The sequence below is a fragment of the Triplophysa dalaica genome, chromosome 13, assembly GCF_015846415.1.
Source record: "Triplophysa dalaica isolate WHDGS20190420 chromosome 13, ASM1584641v1, whole genome shotgun sequence".
NCBI lineage: Eukaryota > Metazoa > Chordata > Actinopteri > Cypriniformes > Nemacheilidae > Triplophysa > Triplophysa dalaica.
Window position 1 is genome coordinate 4298770 of NC_079554.1, and position 21607 is coordinate 4320376.

Genomic DNA, 21607 nt, shown 5'->3' on the forward strand with positions numbered 1-21607 from the left:
ACTTCACGTCGTTGTATTAGTGGAAAACATTACAAAAAATATCTTTAAGAATTTATCGGTCACATTTAAAATAGAAACTTTTGATAAGAAACTTTATGACAGGGTGTTCTTTAAATCATTTCTTAAGTTATCTCTTTACTGTGCACATACATTTACAAAGCATATAATAATTTTCACAATATGTTACGTGGATTTACATGCTAAATTTAATCTAACGCGTTTGTGAGTTACTATCGTCAAGTCGTATTCAGTCTCTTGCCTGCCATGTTTACATACCCATGGGTTGGGACTGAATGTGTTTAGCAGCTTCTCCAGCCAACAGAATGCTCATGCCCGCCCTAAATGGAAGTCAGGATCTTCGATTGGTTGAGGGACCTGTCAATCAGAGCGTAGCTCCGTTGAGTTGCGGACGCTGCGCCACCATCGTCTGCCCTAAGCAGTAGCGAGCTGCATGGAGGAGTAAATCATATCCTGCTGAGAAAACGCTATTTACTAACCTTTCATTGATTGCCAGTTATTATTTCCACCATCAGTTGGGGCTTTATGTTTGCTTTCTGCACCATGGAATACGTTTAGACAAGACTTAACGTGGTAGGTGTATTATTATTATTTGTGCTGTCATTGTAGTTCATTCTAAATAGGAGCATGCACGCCATCCACGGATTACAATGCGTAGCATTATTCTCTGTATATCTATACATGTGTTCTGTATAGGATGATGGGCAAGTTATGTGCGCTAAAACGCAGACTTGATTTGGTATGGTGAAATACGGAACGTCGTCTATAATTGTGTAGCACGCCGTGATTTGATTGCAGACATTGCAGACACAATTACTGTTACAGATATTTTTGATGAGATTTAGTTTCCTCATGGTGCTGACCTTATTCAACTGCTGTGTCGGCACAAATCTGCTGTGAGCATCCACGAGTTCGGCCCAAACCCTCTCTCCTTCAGCTTTAAACGGCTGTAATTACGCTATTGTTTAAAATTAGCTTAAAACAGTGATAATGTGGGTTACTGGCAAAGGATGTGTTGGTGGTTATTAAAGTTGAATGTATGTTGTTATATACGTCTTATAGCACATGTGTAGTTATGTATTGGACATGTACCTGGTCTTCTTTAATTCAGCATCAAAATTGGAATGTGGCTTTAAGTCCTTGTCTGTTGACATTTTGGATGTTTATATGTTAGTGCAGTAAATACTATGTTAGGTACTCGTGATGTCCCAGGTGAAAAGAAAGTGCACTAAAATACTCTTTAAGAACAATTACTAAAGTGCCCTATGACGGAACAATTTTGAATTCAATATACTACAAATTAGTCTTGACTCTTGAATATTTCTTAAGATAAGCTTAAGAAGATTTAAGCATACTCATTTGCAAGGGCGAAAGTTTGATTTTGACATTAGTGGGGACATAAATAAAATTGGTCTGCAGAGCCCCATTATCACAACTGTTTAGTTCAGTTTCCTTGACTTTAACAATATAATATAATATAATATAATATAACAAAAAATATAATAAAACTTTTTTTATATATTTTGTTATCTGGGGTGAGGTTGATTTGGCTTGACTTCAAAGTCCAGAACATCTTCAAATCATCCCTGTTCTTCATTGTTTTCTCTCTGTTCTTCATTTGTGTCACCCTGATCTTCATTTCTGTCACTCTGTTCTTCATTTTTATCACTGTGGTGTCTCATGTCTGACTACAGCAGTTTCCTTCGAAATACACCAGGATATACAATTAGCCAATCAGCCACTACTGCATCTACAAAAACTTCTTTGTATATACATACATTATTAATATATACATATACAACAGCGCAACTATAATATAATGCAAAAATACAAAATAATGCAAAATAATCACCTGTGACCCTGACTCGGCCTTTTTAGCTTGGCAAGGCTACTTCTGCCACCTGATGTATGTAAGAAATAGAATAGAAAGAATGGAATTATCCGCTTTTTAAGGTGTGTGTGGTGGTTTTATCAGAATATTTGTTTTTTTGGGGGGGGGGCCCTTGTACTCATTAATTAAAAAATTTAGGAGCACAGTCAAAACTTTCAGAGCACAGACAATTGCAATTTTTTTTACACAAACATAACCTTTTAACATGCATTGCAAAGTATGGAAAAACATAATAAACTAATTATTGATTATACCAAGGGGCTGTTGAATATAAAATTTGGTTATAAAACAGAACTGACAACAAAAACAGAAAATATGTAAACATCTTTATTGGGCAATAAGCTGTATGTAATGAGCAGACAGTGGAATCGAAACAGGTCTAAAGTTGCAATGCAAAACTACGCGGTGACGTCACAAATATGTTTATTAGCGTTTGACATTCATCCAGCGCCACAGTTTCGCAAAATTCTAGTGGAAACACTGGAAATGCATGATCTTTGAAAATACCCAGCTCACATATCTGTGATGCCCAAAATGGTGTCTAAGTAGGTGGTCTACTAGGTTAATAGTTATTTTTCTTTTATGAAAGTCTTTTGATTCTTACAGACTCTTTTGGTTAATAGATTTTAGCATTTACCTTTTCAAAACAGTTGACTCAGGGCTTATCATAGTCTTAGCCAGGCCTCAGACCCCAAAGACTTATCATGACTAATGACAAAGAAAGCAACCAATCATATTTTGCTTCGTTGTGTCGTGGACTTGCAATTGTACGATAGAACTGTTTACATTAGGGTTGCCAGATTTGCGTTAATCCAACCTGATGGTCCAAAAATGATCTTCCGTATCACAAATATTAACATCTGATGAACACCTTTAACACACAGGAAAAACAGGCCATGAACTCTACACCTTTACCTGATTTAATGAATGTGAATTCATGAAAATACAAATCAGAACCTTGCATACTTGTAAGAATCAAGCATTTAGTTGGTCTTGATGAATGCATTGTCAGCGATGTAAACAAAACAGCTTTTTTCTTTGATTAGATGGCTTTGTGTTGTTTTCAGGAAAAGACCCTAAAAGTATGTGACATGCACATCTCCTAGAAATCCTGTAGAATTCAACCAGTTGGAGTATGACCTCCGATCTGCTGAAGTGTTTCCAGTAAAGTGCATCAGAGGTTTACATTAGACGTTTAGCCAGCGGTATGTGTGCGTGACATCTGAGACTGAGGCTAAGCTAATCGTTGTGCCAATGCTAATCGCAGTGTGAATAATTATGCTGTCACATGTGCACACTGCTGTCTATCAAGTCAGGTTCTGGTCATTTAGAATGTTTTGTAACTCAAAGGTGGTTGGTAAGTTTTATATTTGTGACTACTTTTTCGAACCATCAACCTTAACGCTGTGTTTGCTGGTATAATCGTCTGCTTTTTTTCTCCCTCATTGTTTCTTTTTCAAGGTTTAAAACCACCTCCAGGAAATGTAGTCACATTCTCCACAACCACAAAAAGCTGTTTGCATCTCACATGTTTAAGTCTGTATTTAACTAATCATTAAATGCAGCATGTTTTTTCTAAGGTTTTTAGTTTCCTCTGGTATTAGGGGGTTGCTTGCTGAAATCCATCTCAGTGCTTTGCATAAAAGAGGAATTATGACATGCATAATAACGTTCATAACTAGGTTGGTTGATGAATGAAGCAGCTGGTCACAACAGCAGCCTCAAGAACTCTGGAAAGGTAACCGTGGAAACATAGATGACTGTTCAGAACAATCTGAGGTATTATGTCACACGCAGTTTTGAGGATTATTGAAGTAAAACTATCTCGAATTTTCTGTTTTGTTCATCCTGTCCAAATCCATGATTTGTTCTGAAAGGAGAGCCATCCCATAGAGCTATGCTTTTGTTATAATTTTACCTCTCTGGTGCAGTGTTGTAATATAATGTTTGGGAGTATCTGTACCTTACTTTCCTTATATTTCTGCAGACTTTTACTTTTACTCCACTACATTTCCTGAACAAAATCTTTTATTTTACTCTTATACAATTTCGTTACTACAAAATAAAAGCATAAAAACAGAACTGAAATAGACAAGTCGGTGGTCCGGTTTAAGCTCATGCATGTGCAAAAAGGTGCTCTTCGCGGTTAATCTCAACACAAGGTTTTAAGATGTTTCTTTATCAGATAAAACGCACAATTTCCGTTTAAATTCATTATCAAATGACTGGGTTGTTTGAGCCTTAAAAGGACAACAAAACTCTACATCCTCTTCCTCCCCGCTGCGGTATCGTGGTGAAACGGATCGCGGGATGATCCGTACGGATGGTGTTCTCCGGTTTGGAATGCATGTGACCCGTATTAACTGAACGTTTATTCATCATTGAGTAAAGAGTAATACGTGCTCTCGCTCGCTTTCCAGTTTCAGCTCCAACGCGCTCTCTCTCTCAAGTATCTAGACGAGTACAATATGAAAGTGGTTCCAGATAAACAAAGATGCTCAAAACTGCTCCGTCACACAGCTAATATTACAACAACATCATATCTTGTTATGTTAGTATGTTATTCACATACTGACCAAATCAATGCAATTTCCTTGGGATGATTTTTAGACAATCTTTCTCTCCAACGTCTCTCTGCTGCAAAGTATCTCCATAAATATCTATGAGTATATCTGCTAAAAGCCTTGATACCGAGGGTCCTAACGCGTCTCTGCTGAAAAGTCTGTATAATAATAAAGCAGGTCCTACCTCCAGATGGCCTATATGAGCGAGTTCAAAGTGCACCTGTCTCAATTCTAAAAGCTTTCCAGAGAAAAGTGGTTGCTACTGTAATGCTGGCAATTGGTCCCGCATGGAAGATGAGCGCTATAAAGAGGACTAATCCACAGGTCGGGAGTGTGGTTTACCTGCACAGCTCTAATGCTTCATGCACTTATGTGCTTTCAACGCCTCTCTGAAGGGTCAGACAGGAACATACCAGATGCTGTCAAGAATAATTAATTAAGGGAAATGTTTTTTTTATTGGAAATGAAAACGCAGTCTCAGGAATAATTATGAGACACAGACGTGCCATCGATGGACTATAGTGGTTTGCCACTTCACAACCTCTGACATTGGCCATATGTGAATTTTTAACCCAAATGGGAAAACTAAAACAAAAAATTAACTGGAATCATTAATAGTTGCTAACATTGTTTTATATGATGTGCAACATGACCAACTTTGTGAACTCGTAAAATGGTTTATTATGCCGTGACACTTTGAGAAATGAGGTAATATCAAATGTATATTTTGAGAATATTAAGTTTTGACCTTGGTTGCATTCAAACCTGTTGTAGGGCATTTTTTAACAAAACTAGGATCTTAAAAATACCATATTATGGGCACTTTATTCAGATTTAATAAAAGAAAATCAATAATCATAAATAATTGAAATAACTGTTTTTATTGAGTGTTTCTATGTGTGTGGATGGCTAATGAAAGGCCTTAGCGGCGGGTCAGTTCCTTTCGTCTCAGCTGTCTCACCCACAAGCTTCAGTGAGATCATTGCAGCTTGGCCCACGTTGCACTGCTATGCCCTTGCGTAGGGAGCACATGCCTGTTCTTTGAAAGAGACCAAAAGAAAAGCCATAGAGAAAGAGTTACTTAACAATTGGCCACTTTGTAGCCTCATAACAGAAAAGTTATTTATCCTAGTATGCGAACAAAGAGGCGAATGCATCATCACTACATTTTTTAGCAGTTGGCCTATTTTGCATAACTACAGCAATAATATGTGCTTTGTGGAAGAAACTTACTGGACTTCAAGAATTAAGGGACAGTTTTCTGTCCTATCAGCCTGTATATAGTCTCGCATAGCCATACCTTCATACTGAAGGTCTGTGAACTTTGGCCGCTTTCTTTGGCCAAGGCCCACCCAAGAGGCCAAACGACGTGTCGTTTTGTGCCGCGTCATGTTTCGAGACGTGGCAATGTCCCTGCAGCAACAGACCGGTATACATCGTGATGAATTCTACATTGCAACCGATGTAAACACGACAACTTACTTCTACAATTAGGCGGCTTTGCGCTGTTTCCAGGCGGAACGTTAAAGAATGCGACACGCACGTCTCCCAGAAATTCTGTAAAATTCAACCAATCAGATGAAGACTTCGAATGTGCTGAAGTGTTTCCAGAAAAGTGGTCTGAGACTAGCCTCTTTATAACACTGGTAAATCTGTTATTGTTTTTCTTTCTTTTGTCTAGTAAGCTATTATGTGGAAGTTACATGGCAGCATGTAAATGTCTATTTTTAGATAAACTGAGAGTTTACAAGGCCATGTTACTACTAGGAGGATTAATGTTGAAGTAAAAAAGAAAGAAAATGAACAACATGAACGTTTTTTGGTTAGACGGTTATTGGTTAGTCAGTTAAACACGTAACTTATATTTTTTAAAGGTTTTATTGTGCTAATCGTGATCTGTCTATTTCTGCACATGTTTTTGCTTATTATTATATCTGGATTCAATTGTGTGAGATGATTACAAGTTCTTGCGTTAGGGTTAGGCAACGGCTGGTCTAGAACTCGGGTCTCCGGTGCAGTAGTTAGGAGATCTGCCGCTAAGACACAGGGAGGTTTAGTCCGATTCAGCTTAGTGGCTTAGTGGTTAGCACGTTCGCCTCACACCTCCAGGGTTGGGGGTTCGATTCCCGCTTCCGACTTGTGTGTGTGGAGTTTGCATGTTTCCTCCGGGTACTCCGGTTTCCTCCCCTGGTCCAAAGACATGCATGGTAGGTTGATTGGCATCTCTGGAAAAATTGTCCGTAGGGTGTGAGTGCGTGAGTGAATGAGTGAGTGTGTGTGCCCTGCGATGGGTTGGCACTCCATCCAGGGTGTATCCTGCCTTGATGCCCGATGACTCCTGAGATAGGCGCAGGCTCCCCGTGACCCGAGGTAGTTCGGATAAGCGGTAGAAAATGGAATGGAATGGAAAAAAGTTCTTCTTGGACTGAAATTAGAAAATAACAAACTTCAACAAAAAAAAACTCCACGAGGGGAGAAAACCAAACCAGAGGACATAAACAATAACAAAGACAATGAGTAAGTAGCCATACTTGAAGCAGGGAGGAAGGACTGAGTACCTAATAACTGAGTAAGAAGCAAAGTAAAAGACTCAATACCTTGAGGTAACAAGGCTAAGGTGACCTGGATAGACTAATGAGGACACCCGAGGAAGAGCTAAGGAAGAGGGAAACACCGGGGGCCTCTGGAGTCATGGAGAGCAACTACAGGTGGTAGAATGCTGACAGAAACATTGATCAGCAATGCTTATAATATAAGTAAATTTACATTGAAATATTGACATTTTATTTAGAATTTAAAAAAAGATTAGATATTATCCATGTAGATACTAATATGTCCGGTTATAATGAAGGATGCTTATGTGCTTCAGCATGACGTGACTATTAGAATGTACAACACTCGCCACACCAAGATGTTGTAATACAGTATGTGGTAAAGCAACATTGCCTCAAATTGAGTGTCTGTGGAATTGTTTCAGACATAGTGAGTTTTTCTTATGCTGTGGTTGGTATGTAAGCGCTTCTCTTATACATCAAAGAGGACATCTACACCCAAACAAAACTCATCTGTGCATGTTTTGTTCTTGAGACTCTGGAGGGTCTTTGTGCGTAATAAACGTCATGAAATGTGTTTTAGGTCATTCATACATTTATGTGTGTGTATTGTTTGTAGGCAACAGTGCAGCTTTGTGCCATCAGCATAGAATATTCCGCTGTGCTGCTATTGGTCAGTAAATAGCATTCACTTGAATTTCTCCTGTTGCTTATGGCCTGAGTTGCCCTCTCTCTCGTACATACAAAGCATCTGTGTGTGATGGAATGCTTGTGTCCAGCTGAATGCAACACACCCTCAGGACTTTAGTGCTTTAGTATGATGAACAGAGAGTTTATGTGGAACAGAAGTGCATGATGGGAGTTAAGTAGACCTGGGGCCATTTGTATAAAATTTCTCAGAATAAAAATACTCTTAAGAATAGCCTCAAGCTTTGACTTTAGTTCATAAAAACAAAGGGGCAGATTATGACTTGCAAAGCCCACTTGCAAAGGCCTCAAATCCCCTACATGTTGTACATAATGGAGTAAATAAGAGTTTCTTTTAGAGTTTGTGATATGCTTTAAAAGACATTAATTAATACGATTTGATTCTGATCAAATCCTAGATTGGATTTTGTGATCTAATGCAAATTCACAATCCATTTTTTGCTTTTGAAAGACATTTTTTTTAATCCAGTCGGATGACTTTAGAGTAACTGGCCCCAGGAGTCACCTAATAGCAATTTCTGCGAGGAAAATGCCCGAGCTGTGTGCAGAAAACTCAAAGCCCGCACATTAACTCTCTCAGATGGAAGGAAAAGCCAGAGCCGCACGCATTAAATGCTCTCTCATGCCCTGAAAACTCAAACCCTGCACATTACAAACTTTCTCTGGTGTGAGGAAAAGTCTAACTGTGTGTTCCCACCAAACAAGAAAGAAGCGTTAAGCGCGAGTAATTTACATGTAAAGTCAATGCAAAGACGTGAAAGGAGATCCTGGGGCGCTATTCGAGCAAATGAGGTGCCGCGAATTGACGCTATAAGTGCGAATAAAAAAATCGAAACTTTGCCAAAAATTCACGCCGCGTTAACCAATCAGGAGCTTGCTCTAGTAGTGACATGATTATGACATAGCAAGCAGAGGCAGAAATCCGAAACAACAATGGAGGACAAAATCATTGTTGCTGTATGTGGATACCTGGAGCTGTACCTGGATACCTGGAGCTGTACAATACATCTTACTTTTATCGAAACAGGAATAAAATGGATCTTGCCTGGAAGAAAGTGAGTGAGGAGGTAGGACAATCTGTTAAATTGTAAAAAACACTCTTTAATCAATTTGAGCTATATATATATATATATATATATATATATATATATATATATATAAGAGACTGGAGCCGCCTGGCAGAAGCCCCTCCGAAAACGAAATCAAGTCCCGACCTACATTTCCTCTCATTTCAGAAGCCGATTCAATTGGATATACGTCCCAATACGGAAAAGAATAGGATCATTACTTCCGTTTCATGCCGACTTTAAACTCCCGAGTGACATGGAATATCGATTGAGAAAAATATCGGCCATGGCTTGTGATTTCCATTGCGATTTAATTGGATTTTTTGAAAAGATTTTTAGTTGATATGGCCTAGGCGGGGCCCCTCAAAAGTGTGTAGGCCCTTCGTCCTAACCTGTCACACGTGTGTAGTAATACGAGTAACAAGCAGGTGACGTATTTAGAAAGCCAGATTGCGCAGCCTTCCCTGTTTCGACAGTAAGGAAATCATAGGGGTCTAAATATGGACTCAGTGCAGCAGGAAAACAAGTTGTAAAAGCAAAAACAACTAAAATAGCTGTTCACCATTGATTTACACCTCACACAAACAAGCGGTTCTGTATAAATCATGTGCAAAACTGTATCGCACGTGTGCTTCAATTGCAAATTTATTCTGCGCATACACAGAAATTTTCGTAGCGTGTCGCACTGACTGGAAACCCGTGATTGCAATTCCACAAAAGTCATATGGAATACCACTTAGTTCTCGTTTTGTTTAAAACACACATTTCTTATCTGGCTAGCAGGTCAGTGTTACAGGATCAATAAACACTTTCTGTAGTATTTAGCTTTGAAGACTGTTTCTTTTCTGCACAAAGATAGATTAATATTAGGCAATTCTGCTGCTAGTACTTATAGTTCAGACCTAATTAATAAAATAGCCTTGTTCTAAATATGGCTGTCCTTGAGGCACATTTGAGCCTATTATATGTGCTTTGCTGTGCTTGAGAACTGCTAGACTCATAGATACCTCAGTACTGTAAAAGAAGTGTATACTTGGAGTTACATTTGTTAGTCTACAGTATGTGTTAGATAGCCACAGATTCATAGCAGGAATCAAAACTAAATGATATCAAGCTAATTGATGGGTATTTATTAGTCTCAGTGCTGTATATTTATGCTGAATGTAACTAGATCTCCATCTTGCAGGTCTTTGTGTGCATATACAAACGCCCACTCTTGCTTATTTCAGAAGTCAGATGGCTTTCTAAAGTTGTTATTAGTTGCTAGGTTTAACTTAGGGCGAGTAAGGTATTTTTGGAGATGCGAATTCAGTCACCAGAGTCTCACGGCAAAGACAAGCAGAGGTGGGGAGAAGTCACATATGGTCAAGTCCATGCAAGTCTCAAGTCTTAACCATCAAGTCTCAAGTCAAATCTCAAGTCACAGTTTAGACAAATCAAGCAAGTCAAGTCAAGTCGCAGTACTAAAATAAACAGAGGTACATTTTTATACGGTAGATGAAAGGTAGATGGTTATACGATATGAATGATGAAATTATTATCTTCAGTATGACCGAAAAGGTTTTAAAGACTTTTTAATTAGAAGTGATCGCACCGGAGCGTCCATCAGCCTGTCATGCAGTACAAGCGAGCTGCTATTCAGCTTCCACATGCAGTCCACACCAACACTTGAAAATGCCCACATTTGATATAGACATTAGCCTACATGTAATATAGAGAAGCCCCTTCCTTTTAGAATGCCCCCCCAACATTAAAATTTGGGCCACTGTTATAGCCAAATTCTCTAAGACATCTATGAGATGAGACGTAGGCTTATCAGTGATGATCGATGATCACATTTCTAATATTAATAAAAAAACAACCAAGGCCAAATTATGACAAACATAAACAATTAATTCATTACATTAGTAATCGTTTTATTAGATTGAATATAAATAAATTACTTTCTTATCTTTCCTTGTGGTTCTTGAAATGTCGGATGAAATTTGACGCTGTGGTTGTCGTGTCAGACATTCTTGCGTTGCATACTCTGCATCTGGCAAATCTTTTTTTATTGGCACCGTCCAATAAAGTTCAAAGTCCTTATAGCCGAACGTGACTATCTGCGGAGCTCGACTGTTGTCTGCCATGTTTGGCGCGGTTTGAGTTGTGCAGTGTTAAAGGCACAGGCGCTAGTGCTACGGAGTCACATTAATTATTTTTGAAACGAATTGTATTACTTTATTTTACTTTAAGTCAGTGTCGAGTCTTCCACTTTAAGTCAAGTCAAGTTTCAAGTCACTTGCTCTCAAGTCAAAGTCAACTCATTTTCTTACATCAATCAAGCAAGTCCCAAGTCCTGAAAATTGTGACTCGAGTCAGACTCGAGTCAAGTCATGTGACTCGAGTCCCCCACCTCTGAAGACAAGCATGAGAAAGCTAAGAAAGAGTCACAACACAGAAAAAAGTACGCATCTAATAGAGAGTGACGAGGGATGAAGACCTACAGTACAAACCCAATGATCACCAGTTTATAACACCAGTATTATACATGTACTCTCATTGTTTGTGCATATTCATACTTAATTGTTAAACATATCATCTATCTTCCTACTGTATGTGCATCGGCTCTCGTGACCGATTGTGTCATTACATCTGTTGTATAAAGACGCGCCTCCCTTTATATCATTTTTTTATTTTATACAACATTAGAATAACAATACAATGAAGCCTCACGCTTTACATGTGACAAACGCCTGAATTTATAACATGGGTACATGTTATAAAAAAAGATGTGTCTCTGTGCAGCTTGTGCCTAGACGCGCCTCACTTTAAAACGTTGCCCAATCCTACTTAAAAAAAAAATGTTTCCTTCATTCACTTGTAATTGCTTTCTTGTAGCTCAGTGGTAAGAGCATTGCGTTAACAACGCAAGGTTGTGGGTTCGATCCCAGGGTATTGCAAATACCTATGTAAAATGTATAGGATAAAAGCAATGTAATTCGCTTTGGATAAAAGCGTCTGCCAAATGCCTAAATGTAAATGTAAATGTTCTAATTCGAAGAGCGATAATGCATGTTAATAACAGGTGTAAATGGGATTAAAGTGTCTGCAAAATTTGTACATTAAGTTAAGTTGTTTGTCTCAGGATCCACGTTTTAACACAAAGCAATGTGGAGAAAATAAGTACCCGATAAGAACAAAAAAAAGAACCTTGATTTTTAAATCAATTTGGGGATTTCGATTTTAATTTCGATTTTCAGTCAAATTTTTTAACACTTCATTTCCTTACACAAACGAACAGGGAAACTGTAGATTTTATAAATGGATGCAGTGTTTATTAAAACATGTTTCACAAAGCAGCATAAAATGCTGTAATATGTCTAGAACAGACATAAGGCAAGTAAAAACCAAGCTAAGCAAAATGTCTATAAAACAGACAATGGGCCAAATAATAAATAAAAGTGTAACAATTAGTCTCTGGAACCAACATACTAAATAATATGTCTCAAAAACAGACAGAAGGAAAAATAAATGTGTGTGGTTAATCAAACCATGAAAAACTAAAAACAGGCTGAAATGTCTCTTAATTAACAAAAACTAGAACAATGTCAGAAACTAGCTGCTTGAAATGTTTAAAGGTTTTTGGCTACGAAAACCAGCATGTCCACCATTTCTGGTTTCAAGCATGCACGCTGGCATGTCACCACATTCCCTCCTGTGCTAAACACCCTTTCTGATGGTGAGCTTGTAGCTGGAACACAGAGATATTTTTGTGCGAGCCTGCACAATCTTGGGAAGTTTATCTGGTGTAGTTTCCACCATAGCAGCGGATTTTCCTCACTGTCGATTGAGGGAGTAAGCATGTAGCTATTCACCTCAGAGGCAATGGCTTCATCCAGCTGCATAGATGCTGGCATGGCTGAGACACTCTTGAAAAAGCTTCCCAAAGACTTCTTTGACTTTTTCCTTGGTGGTAGGTCTTTGTCTTCATTCTCTCTCCTCGCGGTGCTCTCAGAATTCATTGCATTCTATTAAAACAAACAGACAGACAAAAGAAAATAAATATTACACCACATGTATACACCTACTATATTAACCTATGAATGTACCACTCAATTTAACCATACACCAACTCACCGTGTCTGAAATGTATTTTATATCAGACATCACCTTGGCCTTGATATTTGGAAGTTTGTCTGCAACAATGTTACTTGTCTTGAACCTTGGATCTCGGAAGGATGCCATTATCAGCAGTTCTTGAGTGTCTTCATCATCATAATTTTTATTCATGTACTCAAGAATTTTTGATTTTATTGTCTTGGTCAGGTCTGAGTCCTCATCATTCACAGCCAGGATCTTTGCGTGAATAAATGAAGAACTGGTTTCAGATATGACACGCTGACATAGTCCTCGCCAGACAGAGCATCTGTGAACTCTTGCAGTGGACTTAGTGCTTTGTTCACCGATTCAAGGACATCTATGTCCTGCCATTGTGGCACCAGGTGTCTTGCTTTGCGATCAGCTGAAAGAACCTGAGAAAGAGCCTTCTGTTGCTTCAAAACCCGTTCTATCATTCGTTGCCTTGTGCCCCACCTAGTTGGGCACTCTGTTATGAGTGCATGCTTTGGAAGCTGAAGTTGTTCCTGGGCTTCAGTTAACATCATCTTCTTCTTCCAACTATGTGAAAAATGCCCAACCAACTTTTTGCACAGACCTGTGACTCTGGAAATGCGGCAATCATCCTTAACTGCATTTTCTAAAAGAAATAAATAAAAAAGGGTTTTACATGATAAGCATCATCCTTTAATTAAAAGCATATTTATTTAAAAAAAAATGAAATACATAAAATATGTAGGCCTAAACAAAAAGTGCTTAAGCACATTTAAAATATGCTGTCAACATTTAAGTCACCTTTGATTCTATTGACTGTATGATTAAAAAGCGCTCTATGTTTGGGCCATAGCTCCAACCTAGCAGTCTGTTTCTTAACTACTCCACATTCAGTTTTTTTTTTAAAGAAGATAAAAATTGTATTGTATATTTTCACAGTAGTAAGCAGCATATATGTTAATATTAATATTGCATTAATAAATAAAGCCTAAATTTAAACTTACCAATTGCAAGATGGAGTCTGTTTCCAAAGCATTGCAATCTTGTCCACTTGTTTAGAGCGGCAGCCTTCACAATGTTTGATCCGTTATCAGTGGTGATTGACACCTGCTGAGCCTCAGAAAGTCCCCAGGAAGCCAAAGCATCTCTTAAACCCTGAGACAAATTTTCTCCAGTGTGGACATCGGAGAAGTATGACGTTTGCAAGACTTTGCTTTTCATTTTTCATACCGTTAAACTTAAGTAAGGCTCTGATGTTCTGCTTGACCACATGTCAGAAGTAGTCGCGTAGTATTTCACTTGTTTTAACTCGCATTCCACACTGGCCTTGCATTTGGCATACATTTCAGGGATGGCAACTCTTGAAAAATAACTTGGCGTGGCAGCTGATATCTCTTATCAAGTGCGTGTATAATTTTTTGAAAGCCGGTTTTACTGACAACATTGGGGGCATCATATCTTTGCATAAATGGTACGTGACGGCGTCGATTATTTCTTTATGCCTTTTTGAACTTTTTTCGTATGGTTTGCAGCTCGCAAATGCATGTATTATAGATTTTTGTTCACCTAGTTTTTGGGGTGCACTTTTGTTCGTGTCCTGGCTTTTCTGCTCCATGCACTGGTCGTAGAGCTCTTTGTGGCGCTGCCTCAGGTGTTGAAATAGATTAGATGTGTTACCATGTTTTGCTGCAACAATGGTTTTGCAGGTCTTGCAAATTACGTGGCTCTGTGATGCATCCATTCCATTCCATTTTCTACCGCTTATCCGAACCACCTCGGGCCACGGGGAGCCCGCGCCCATCCCAGGAGCCATCGGGCATCACGGCAGGAAACACCCTGGATGGAGCGCCAACCCATCGCAGGGCCTGTGATGCATCATCTCTGCTAAATCCAAAATATTCCCATATCACAGATGTCGATTTTTTCTTTGTTACCAATTCGTTAATCTGTTCTAAGCTCATCTTCGCTGTTTCAGTACGATCCCCCTGTTCTGATCAACCGTTCATTCTGTTAAATTTTCGCGGGCTGTGTAGGCGCGCTCGCTGCGTGGGATTCTGATTGGTTCGGATAGCATACTGCGGGACGTCAGTGGGCGGGAAAAGAATCGTGTTATCTGCGGTTTAGAAATCAGATGTTTTTTAACGATTTCGATTAATCGCAAAGCCCTAGGCTGAACTCTCTACATTACATTCTTGGGGTGGTCAGTGAAGATATGGTCCGCACACAATCTATCCCTGAAAGGAAAGTTCTTGAAATTTTAACAGGATTGGATCGATCATCTTTTAACTAGAAGAGACTAATAATTTTACTTCTATACCAATGTTCAAATTCAGTATCATGTCAACTAAAAAGTGTTGTCATGATGAGGTTTTCTGAAGAATAGGATCTCTCAAGTGGAAAAGTACCCAAATGATCCGTTGTTATCTAGCTTTAGACATTGGATATAGTTTAATGTAGTGTGTGTCATTTCTGTGGAAAGAAAATAATTACCCAAGAGTGTCATAAGTTTGTGTGTTGGGGTATATAATGTCATATGGAATCCGTTAAAAAGTTCTGTTTAAAAAGGCATAAAAATGGTTAGACTCAAAAACAATGTGTGTGTGTTTCTCTGAGGTCATTTGGTCTGCTAAGACATACTTAAATGATTTGACTCTGTGGAATGTGTGAGTGTGTGGAGGCTTTTGACGTGTAAATGAGTCATTGGTTCCATATGGTGCAATAGTGGAACTGCTTTCTACTGTCCTTTACCCATTGGGTCTCTCTTTTTTCCTTCTTGTGTTTCTTCTCATCTAAGAAGAGAAACACACTGCTCAGCGTTTTAAGCATGGGGCCTGCTGGGTACTTTCAGTGGGTGGTTGCACTTCAAAGATCTATAGCTTGTACATCTCAGCATGTCTGACACTTTTAGTGAATCTACTTAGGGCGTACTCACATTAGCCAGTCTGCTCTCAATCGTGCCCGATTTGCTCTCAATCGAACCTGATGATAATAAAATAAATGACGTCACGCATCATGTAACACGCTCCGTCATGGTTTGTGGTCACACTGCCAGTGCCCCTGTTCCAAACCACGCTCCAGCCCAACTCTTTCAACCAGGCCAGGGAGTTAAGTGAACCGCGCCTGAGCGTGGTTGTAAGCACACGCACTAGTAAGTCGAACCAGTCTTAGTGGTCAAACGCGCCCGGATGCGGTTCGATTGGGCCCTTAGATTACAGCATCTGTTTTCCACTTTCATGCTTTCCAGTGTTTAATAACAGGATCTTCCATTGGTTTCTTGAGCAGATAGCCCATCCCCCTCCCCACTCTTGACAGTACTGAAAAGACAGATTTTAGCTTTAAAATTTTCATAAGATACATTTGAAGTGTTTGGTTCCAAAATGGGACTCCATTTTTTTAAAAATTATGTTTTTTATTATGTTATTACATTTTCATGTTTTATGTCTTTTATTGTCCAAGTAAACTGTATTTTTTTAGTTACCGTGGCTTAAATCAAAACAAAACAACTTCAGTTAAAATGATATGATTGGAATGCACAATAAAAAACAAGATTTTTGTTAACTCATTTTGGAACCAAACTCTTCATATTTATGATGCACTTAGTCATTTTATATGTTGTAATGGTTGTTTTGGACCTAAAATGACAACTTTCCTCATAGATGCATCAACATGCAAACTCATTTACCCGGCATTTAGCATTTTGTTGAAGTAAAGTGTAGCTAATCAGATTTGTTCTCTGACTTCAGTTTGGCTTGCATGCAACACCCTATACCTTCCACCCTAACCACCTACATGTCTCAAATGTCACAAAACCCACTCGGTATCCATATAGTCTTACTGCAACTGCAGTTTAACACTGGTTTGCATAATAAAGGTAGAAGAGAGCAGAGTTACTCACATTCATGGGTTTATGGGGCAGCATTAATACCTTTTAATGGATAGGTGAGGATTGAAAAGTCAGAGCTGTTTTTGTTCTATTGTCCCCGGTCAGAATTGTGATACACATTATTGTGCAGGGTGGCTTGGAGGGCTCATAGTTCTTGTTGGCGTCTTCACAAACTGGTGAGTTCACTCAGACAATTCAGCTTCACAAAGGATTGTTTTTCTGATGGTTTAACATTTTAGATGAGCATCTATCTGTTTTGAAATCAGAGCAGGGCGGCCCAAGAGCTTTACTGCCAATCCTAAACTTCCATATTGAGCTTTCCACTTTTGAATTGTTTACATGTTGAAGTTACCGAGAAGGTTTTCTGGTATCAAGATTAGCTTGAGACATTTTCACATTCTTTCTTAAAAAGCAAAATATTTTCCTAATCTTTTTTATGAGATTCTCCCATTTCACCCTAGATATAAATAAAGGTGAAATTTATGGCTGCTCCCTTACAGTCGACACTTATTCTAACACATTTTTAAGTCGATTGTCTGCATACCATTTAAAATTTGTATACGCACCACGTTAGTCGATTCATGTAGCCGTTCGCTCAAACACTACCGTTAACTTGGATAAAAGGAATGCTATTATGAGCATGCTGAAATGTTTATTTGTCCAGGGGTGTAAGAGTAACATGGTGGCTAAAAATGAGGAATATGCAATCCTACGTTTTCCAGATCTGTTGAGCACATGCGCTGCATCCCTGCGCCATCTGTGCGCATCTAACGGGAGCCGCATCGCCTTCATTGTGTGCGAGACACAGAGCTCAGTTTTCCTGGGGTGCGCACAAACTTGGGTTCCTGCAACATTCCAAAAACCTAAACGTGGCTTAATTCATTAAGATTCAGTATCCACTTTATTAAAGCCGTAAAAACTTTAGATTTAGATTTAGATTTAGTCATTTGGCAGACGCTTTTATCCAAAGTTTTGTATTTATGTTCGAGTGTTTTGGAATGTTGCAGGAACATGAGTATGGCCTTATTGTTGGGAAAACTGATCTCCGTGTTCTCCGTTATACCAGTGCGCCACGCCTTTTTGAAGTTAATGGTCTATATTGTAGCAGTCTTTGTTAACTGCTTTATATTTTATTTATTCGTTTGACCATTGTACCATTGAATTTTGTTTTTGAATAAAATACTCAAATCAAAGGCTATTTTTCACATTATAGGCCTTTTTTTGGTCTGATCCAGAGGAAAAAGGTCTTGTTTGGCCTATTTTTTTTTTTTTTTTTAGTTTGTTAATATGTTAATTTTGGTTCGTTTGCCTAATATTGATATTTACTCTTACTTTATTTTAAATTTTCACTAGTTTACTAGAGAAATATAATATTGAGACGTATAATCATAATTTGTGGCGGTGACACAGCGGATTGCATTAAGCGTGCACGTGAGCGCTTCATTTATATTTCAAAGACTCATTATATTGATTTTATATATTTAGAACAATGTTAGCAATGTTTCTTTTTCATAGAGGAAGCTTAAACAATCATCTGATGTCCCCATTCCCCATCATGTATATTGGAATATATAAATTAATATCATAAACGTGCAAATAGTCGACTAATGGCCTAAATGAACAACTACTAGTCGACTAAAGAATCTGTAGTCGAGGGCAGCCCTAGTGGAATGAATTTAAAGACATGTTAAATGTGAATTTTTTGATACCAGTGAAATTGCTACAGTTTGTACCCTAATGCATGTCACTATTAGGGGTGTGACAAGATCTCATCGCACAAGATCTGATGTATCTTGCAAAAACAAAATATATTTCGAGGTGTTGGGCTCGAAAAATTGCGAGCATTTTAATCGCATACAAAATATAACTTGTGTGACCTCAAAATATATTTTGTAGCATTTGTGTGAGTGCACATTTTCTTGTGGTGTGACCTGTTTTCATTACTGTACAGAACACGTTAATAACTGAACAATGTATATGCATACTGTGAGCAGAGCTACAGTGACCAGCCTGGCCATTCAACATATGATTTTCCATCCCGCGGCACTACTTTCCAACCATTTTTTATGTAAACACACACTAGAGGGACGGGTTTCAATTATTCTTAAACAGCAAGTTTATGAGTGCAAATTTTGTAATACAATATGATAACTCATTTTAAAAGCAGGATTAGGAAAAGGTGTAAAAATATAAAATAAAAACATATCAAACAATTTTACCACTCCTCAGGGCCTGCCGTCTAATAATAGTAAGTTGACCCATGGGTGCTGGTCTTAAATAAGGTGTTGGTGGTGAACCTTGGGGGCGGCTATGAACAAAGAAATGTTGTTACTCAATCTATTACAGTTTCAATACCACAAATTTCGGTTATCCAGCTGGGCAGATAGTCTACAGCCATTTATAGGGTCATGTCTTGTGATTCAACCAAAAGTTCTGTTTCTCAGTGTTACTGTAATTCTGCTTAAGTGTGGTTTAAGCAATTTGTGGCGGACTTTATTTTAAGACCAGCCCTGAACCTAAAATTACTTTGACACCTGGTTTACATTATAAACATTTATAAGGAAGCAGATACCCTGATTTCATAGAGCACAAAATACATATTGTAACAGCAGTTAATATAGAAAAAATCTAAACATGTATTTTTCATAGTATATCAGAAAAAGCACTAGAATTATGTTTTGTTATCTCGTCAATTGCCAGGATGATGTTTTGTATATTCATAACCGTTTGCATCCCTCTGCAACTGTGCTTGCACAAAGTTTGTGAGTGCTTTCTCTGAGGTGAACACACCAATACACACTCAAGGAGCACGTTTCCTAAGTTCTAAGGTACTGAATAAATTGAATTGTTGTGATTGAACAGTTTGAGAAAACCTTGTATTTAGTGCAATATAATGAAATAAGTATGTTGCTTCTTCAGTTGATGTCTTCTTGGTCTAATGTGTTACTGTTCTGGAGTAATAAGGTTATGCTTTATAAATAAGCCAGTTGACTAGATCACGGACTGAATAGTGAGTCAATGACATGAGATAACCAGTTAAAAACCCTGCTTGGATATTTGTGGGAGATGGCCCAAAAACAGGTTCAAACAAGATCCCCCACACACACGCGCACTCACACATTTTAACATTCATTTAGTCGATGCCCAATGACACATTCAGATATTAAACCTGATAAATGCCGGCCATTACATTTGCTGTATCTTACAACCAAACACTCATCATGTTGATATTGTGCCATTCAGAGAAATGTGGTAATTTAGCAACCGAACGAATTGTCTGGCAGTCTTTTTTTTAGCTTGTTAAAGTTTACCAGTTATTTTTGCAGGAAATCCCCTTCACGTGCATGCACACTCACTTTTCTCACTTTTGCATCGGCACATTAGATCCATTTCCCTTCTACTCTCTGAACATTCTCTATTTAAATGTAGTTTATTACACGGTGCTTGGAATACAAGATTCCAAGGTCTGATTTTACCAGTTTACAACCACTCATAACTAATGGCGCATGGTAATCGGAAATCTGCAGATGATTTGGACAGGCACAGTTGAATATTGAATAAAAATATATTTAATAATAAATGACATTATATTTACAAATGATTACATTTCCATTTAGTCATTTGGAAGACGCTTTTATCCAAAGCGACTTACAGTGCACTTATTACAGGGACAATCCTGGTGGTGGCTGCTGGGATCGAACCAGCAACCTTTGATATACCAGTTCAGTGGTTTAACCCACTAGACCACTATCTCTGATTAAACCAAATTGCCGAGTGTGAATGGCTGGGATGAGAATCAGCCCCTCCAAATCCGAGGCCATGGTTCTAAATCGGAAAAGGGTGGCTTGCTCCCTTCATGTTGTGGAGAGTTCCTGCCTCAAGTGGAGGAGTTCAAGTATCTTGGGGTCGTGTTCACGAGTGAGGGAAGGAAGGATTCGGGAGATTGACAGCTGGATCGAAGCAGCCTCTGCAGTAATGCGGTCGCTGTACCGGTCCGTCGTGGTGAAGAAGGAGCTGAGCCGCAAGGCGAAGCTCTCGATTTACCGGTCAATCTACGTTCCTACTCTCACCTATGGACATGAGCTGTGGGTCATGACCGAAAGGACAAGATTCCGGATACAGGCGGCCGAAATGAGCTTTCTCCGCAGGGTGGCTGGGCGATCCGTTAGAGATAGGGTGAGAAGCTCGGTCACTTGGGAGGAGCTCAGAGTAGATCCGCTGCTCCACCACATCGAGAGGGGTCAGCTGAGGTGGCTCGGGCATCTTTTCAGGATGCCCCCTGGACGCCTTCCCGGGAAAGTGTTCCGGGCATGTCCCACCGGGAGGAGACCCCGGGGAAGACCTAGGACACGCTGGAGGAACTGTCTCCCGGCTGACCTGGGAACGCCTCGGTGTCCCCCCGGAAGAGCTGGAGGAAGTGTCTAGAGAGAGGGAAGTCTGGGCATCCCTGCTTAGACTGCTGCCCCCGGAACCCGGCCCCGGATGAAGCGGAAGAAAATGGATGGATGGATAAACCAAATTGCCTGTTTATGGCATTTAAACATCGTATCTTACCTTAACCAAAAGTAAACGTGCTTCCTTGCGGAAGGTCTGCATTTATTAAAATCAAGCAATTGAAATATTTCAAATCAATATTTTATGTTCAGTAACCTATTAATGATGCAAGCAGCCATGCAATGAGAGGGATAATGTACAGCCAGCCAGCTGTTATCGCGAAATAAACCCTTCAGCTTGATGCAAGACCTGATTATACAGTCAGGTGTGTCCTCTACGTATTGCCCAATAAAGCCATTCTGAGGTACATACTGTATGTCACATATGTGTTAGTGAAT

The 21607-nt window shown here is 39.0% G+C and overlaps 1 protein-coding gene across 3 annotated transcripts in view; it reads left to right on the forward strand.

Annotated features, from left to right (window-relative positions):
- Positions 1-418: 418 nt before the first annotated feature.
- Positions 419-21607, forward strand: part of fynb (FYN proto-oncogene, Src family tyrosine kinase b) — a 91136-nt gene continuing 69947 nt past the window's right edge. For 2 of the 3 annotated variants that reach the window (XM_056765314.1, XM_056765317.1), the window contains exon 1: positions 419-591. The gene's annotated coding sequence lies outside the window, so the exon portion shown is untranslated. Of the gene's footprint in view, positions 592-16815; positions 16952-21607 lie in introns of those variants that run through there. The other variant, XM_056765315.1, reaches the window with a different exon arrangement.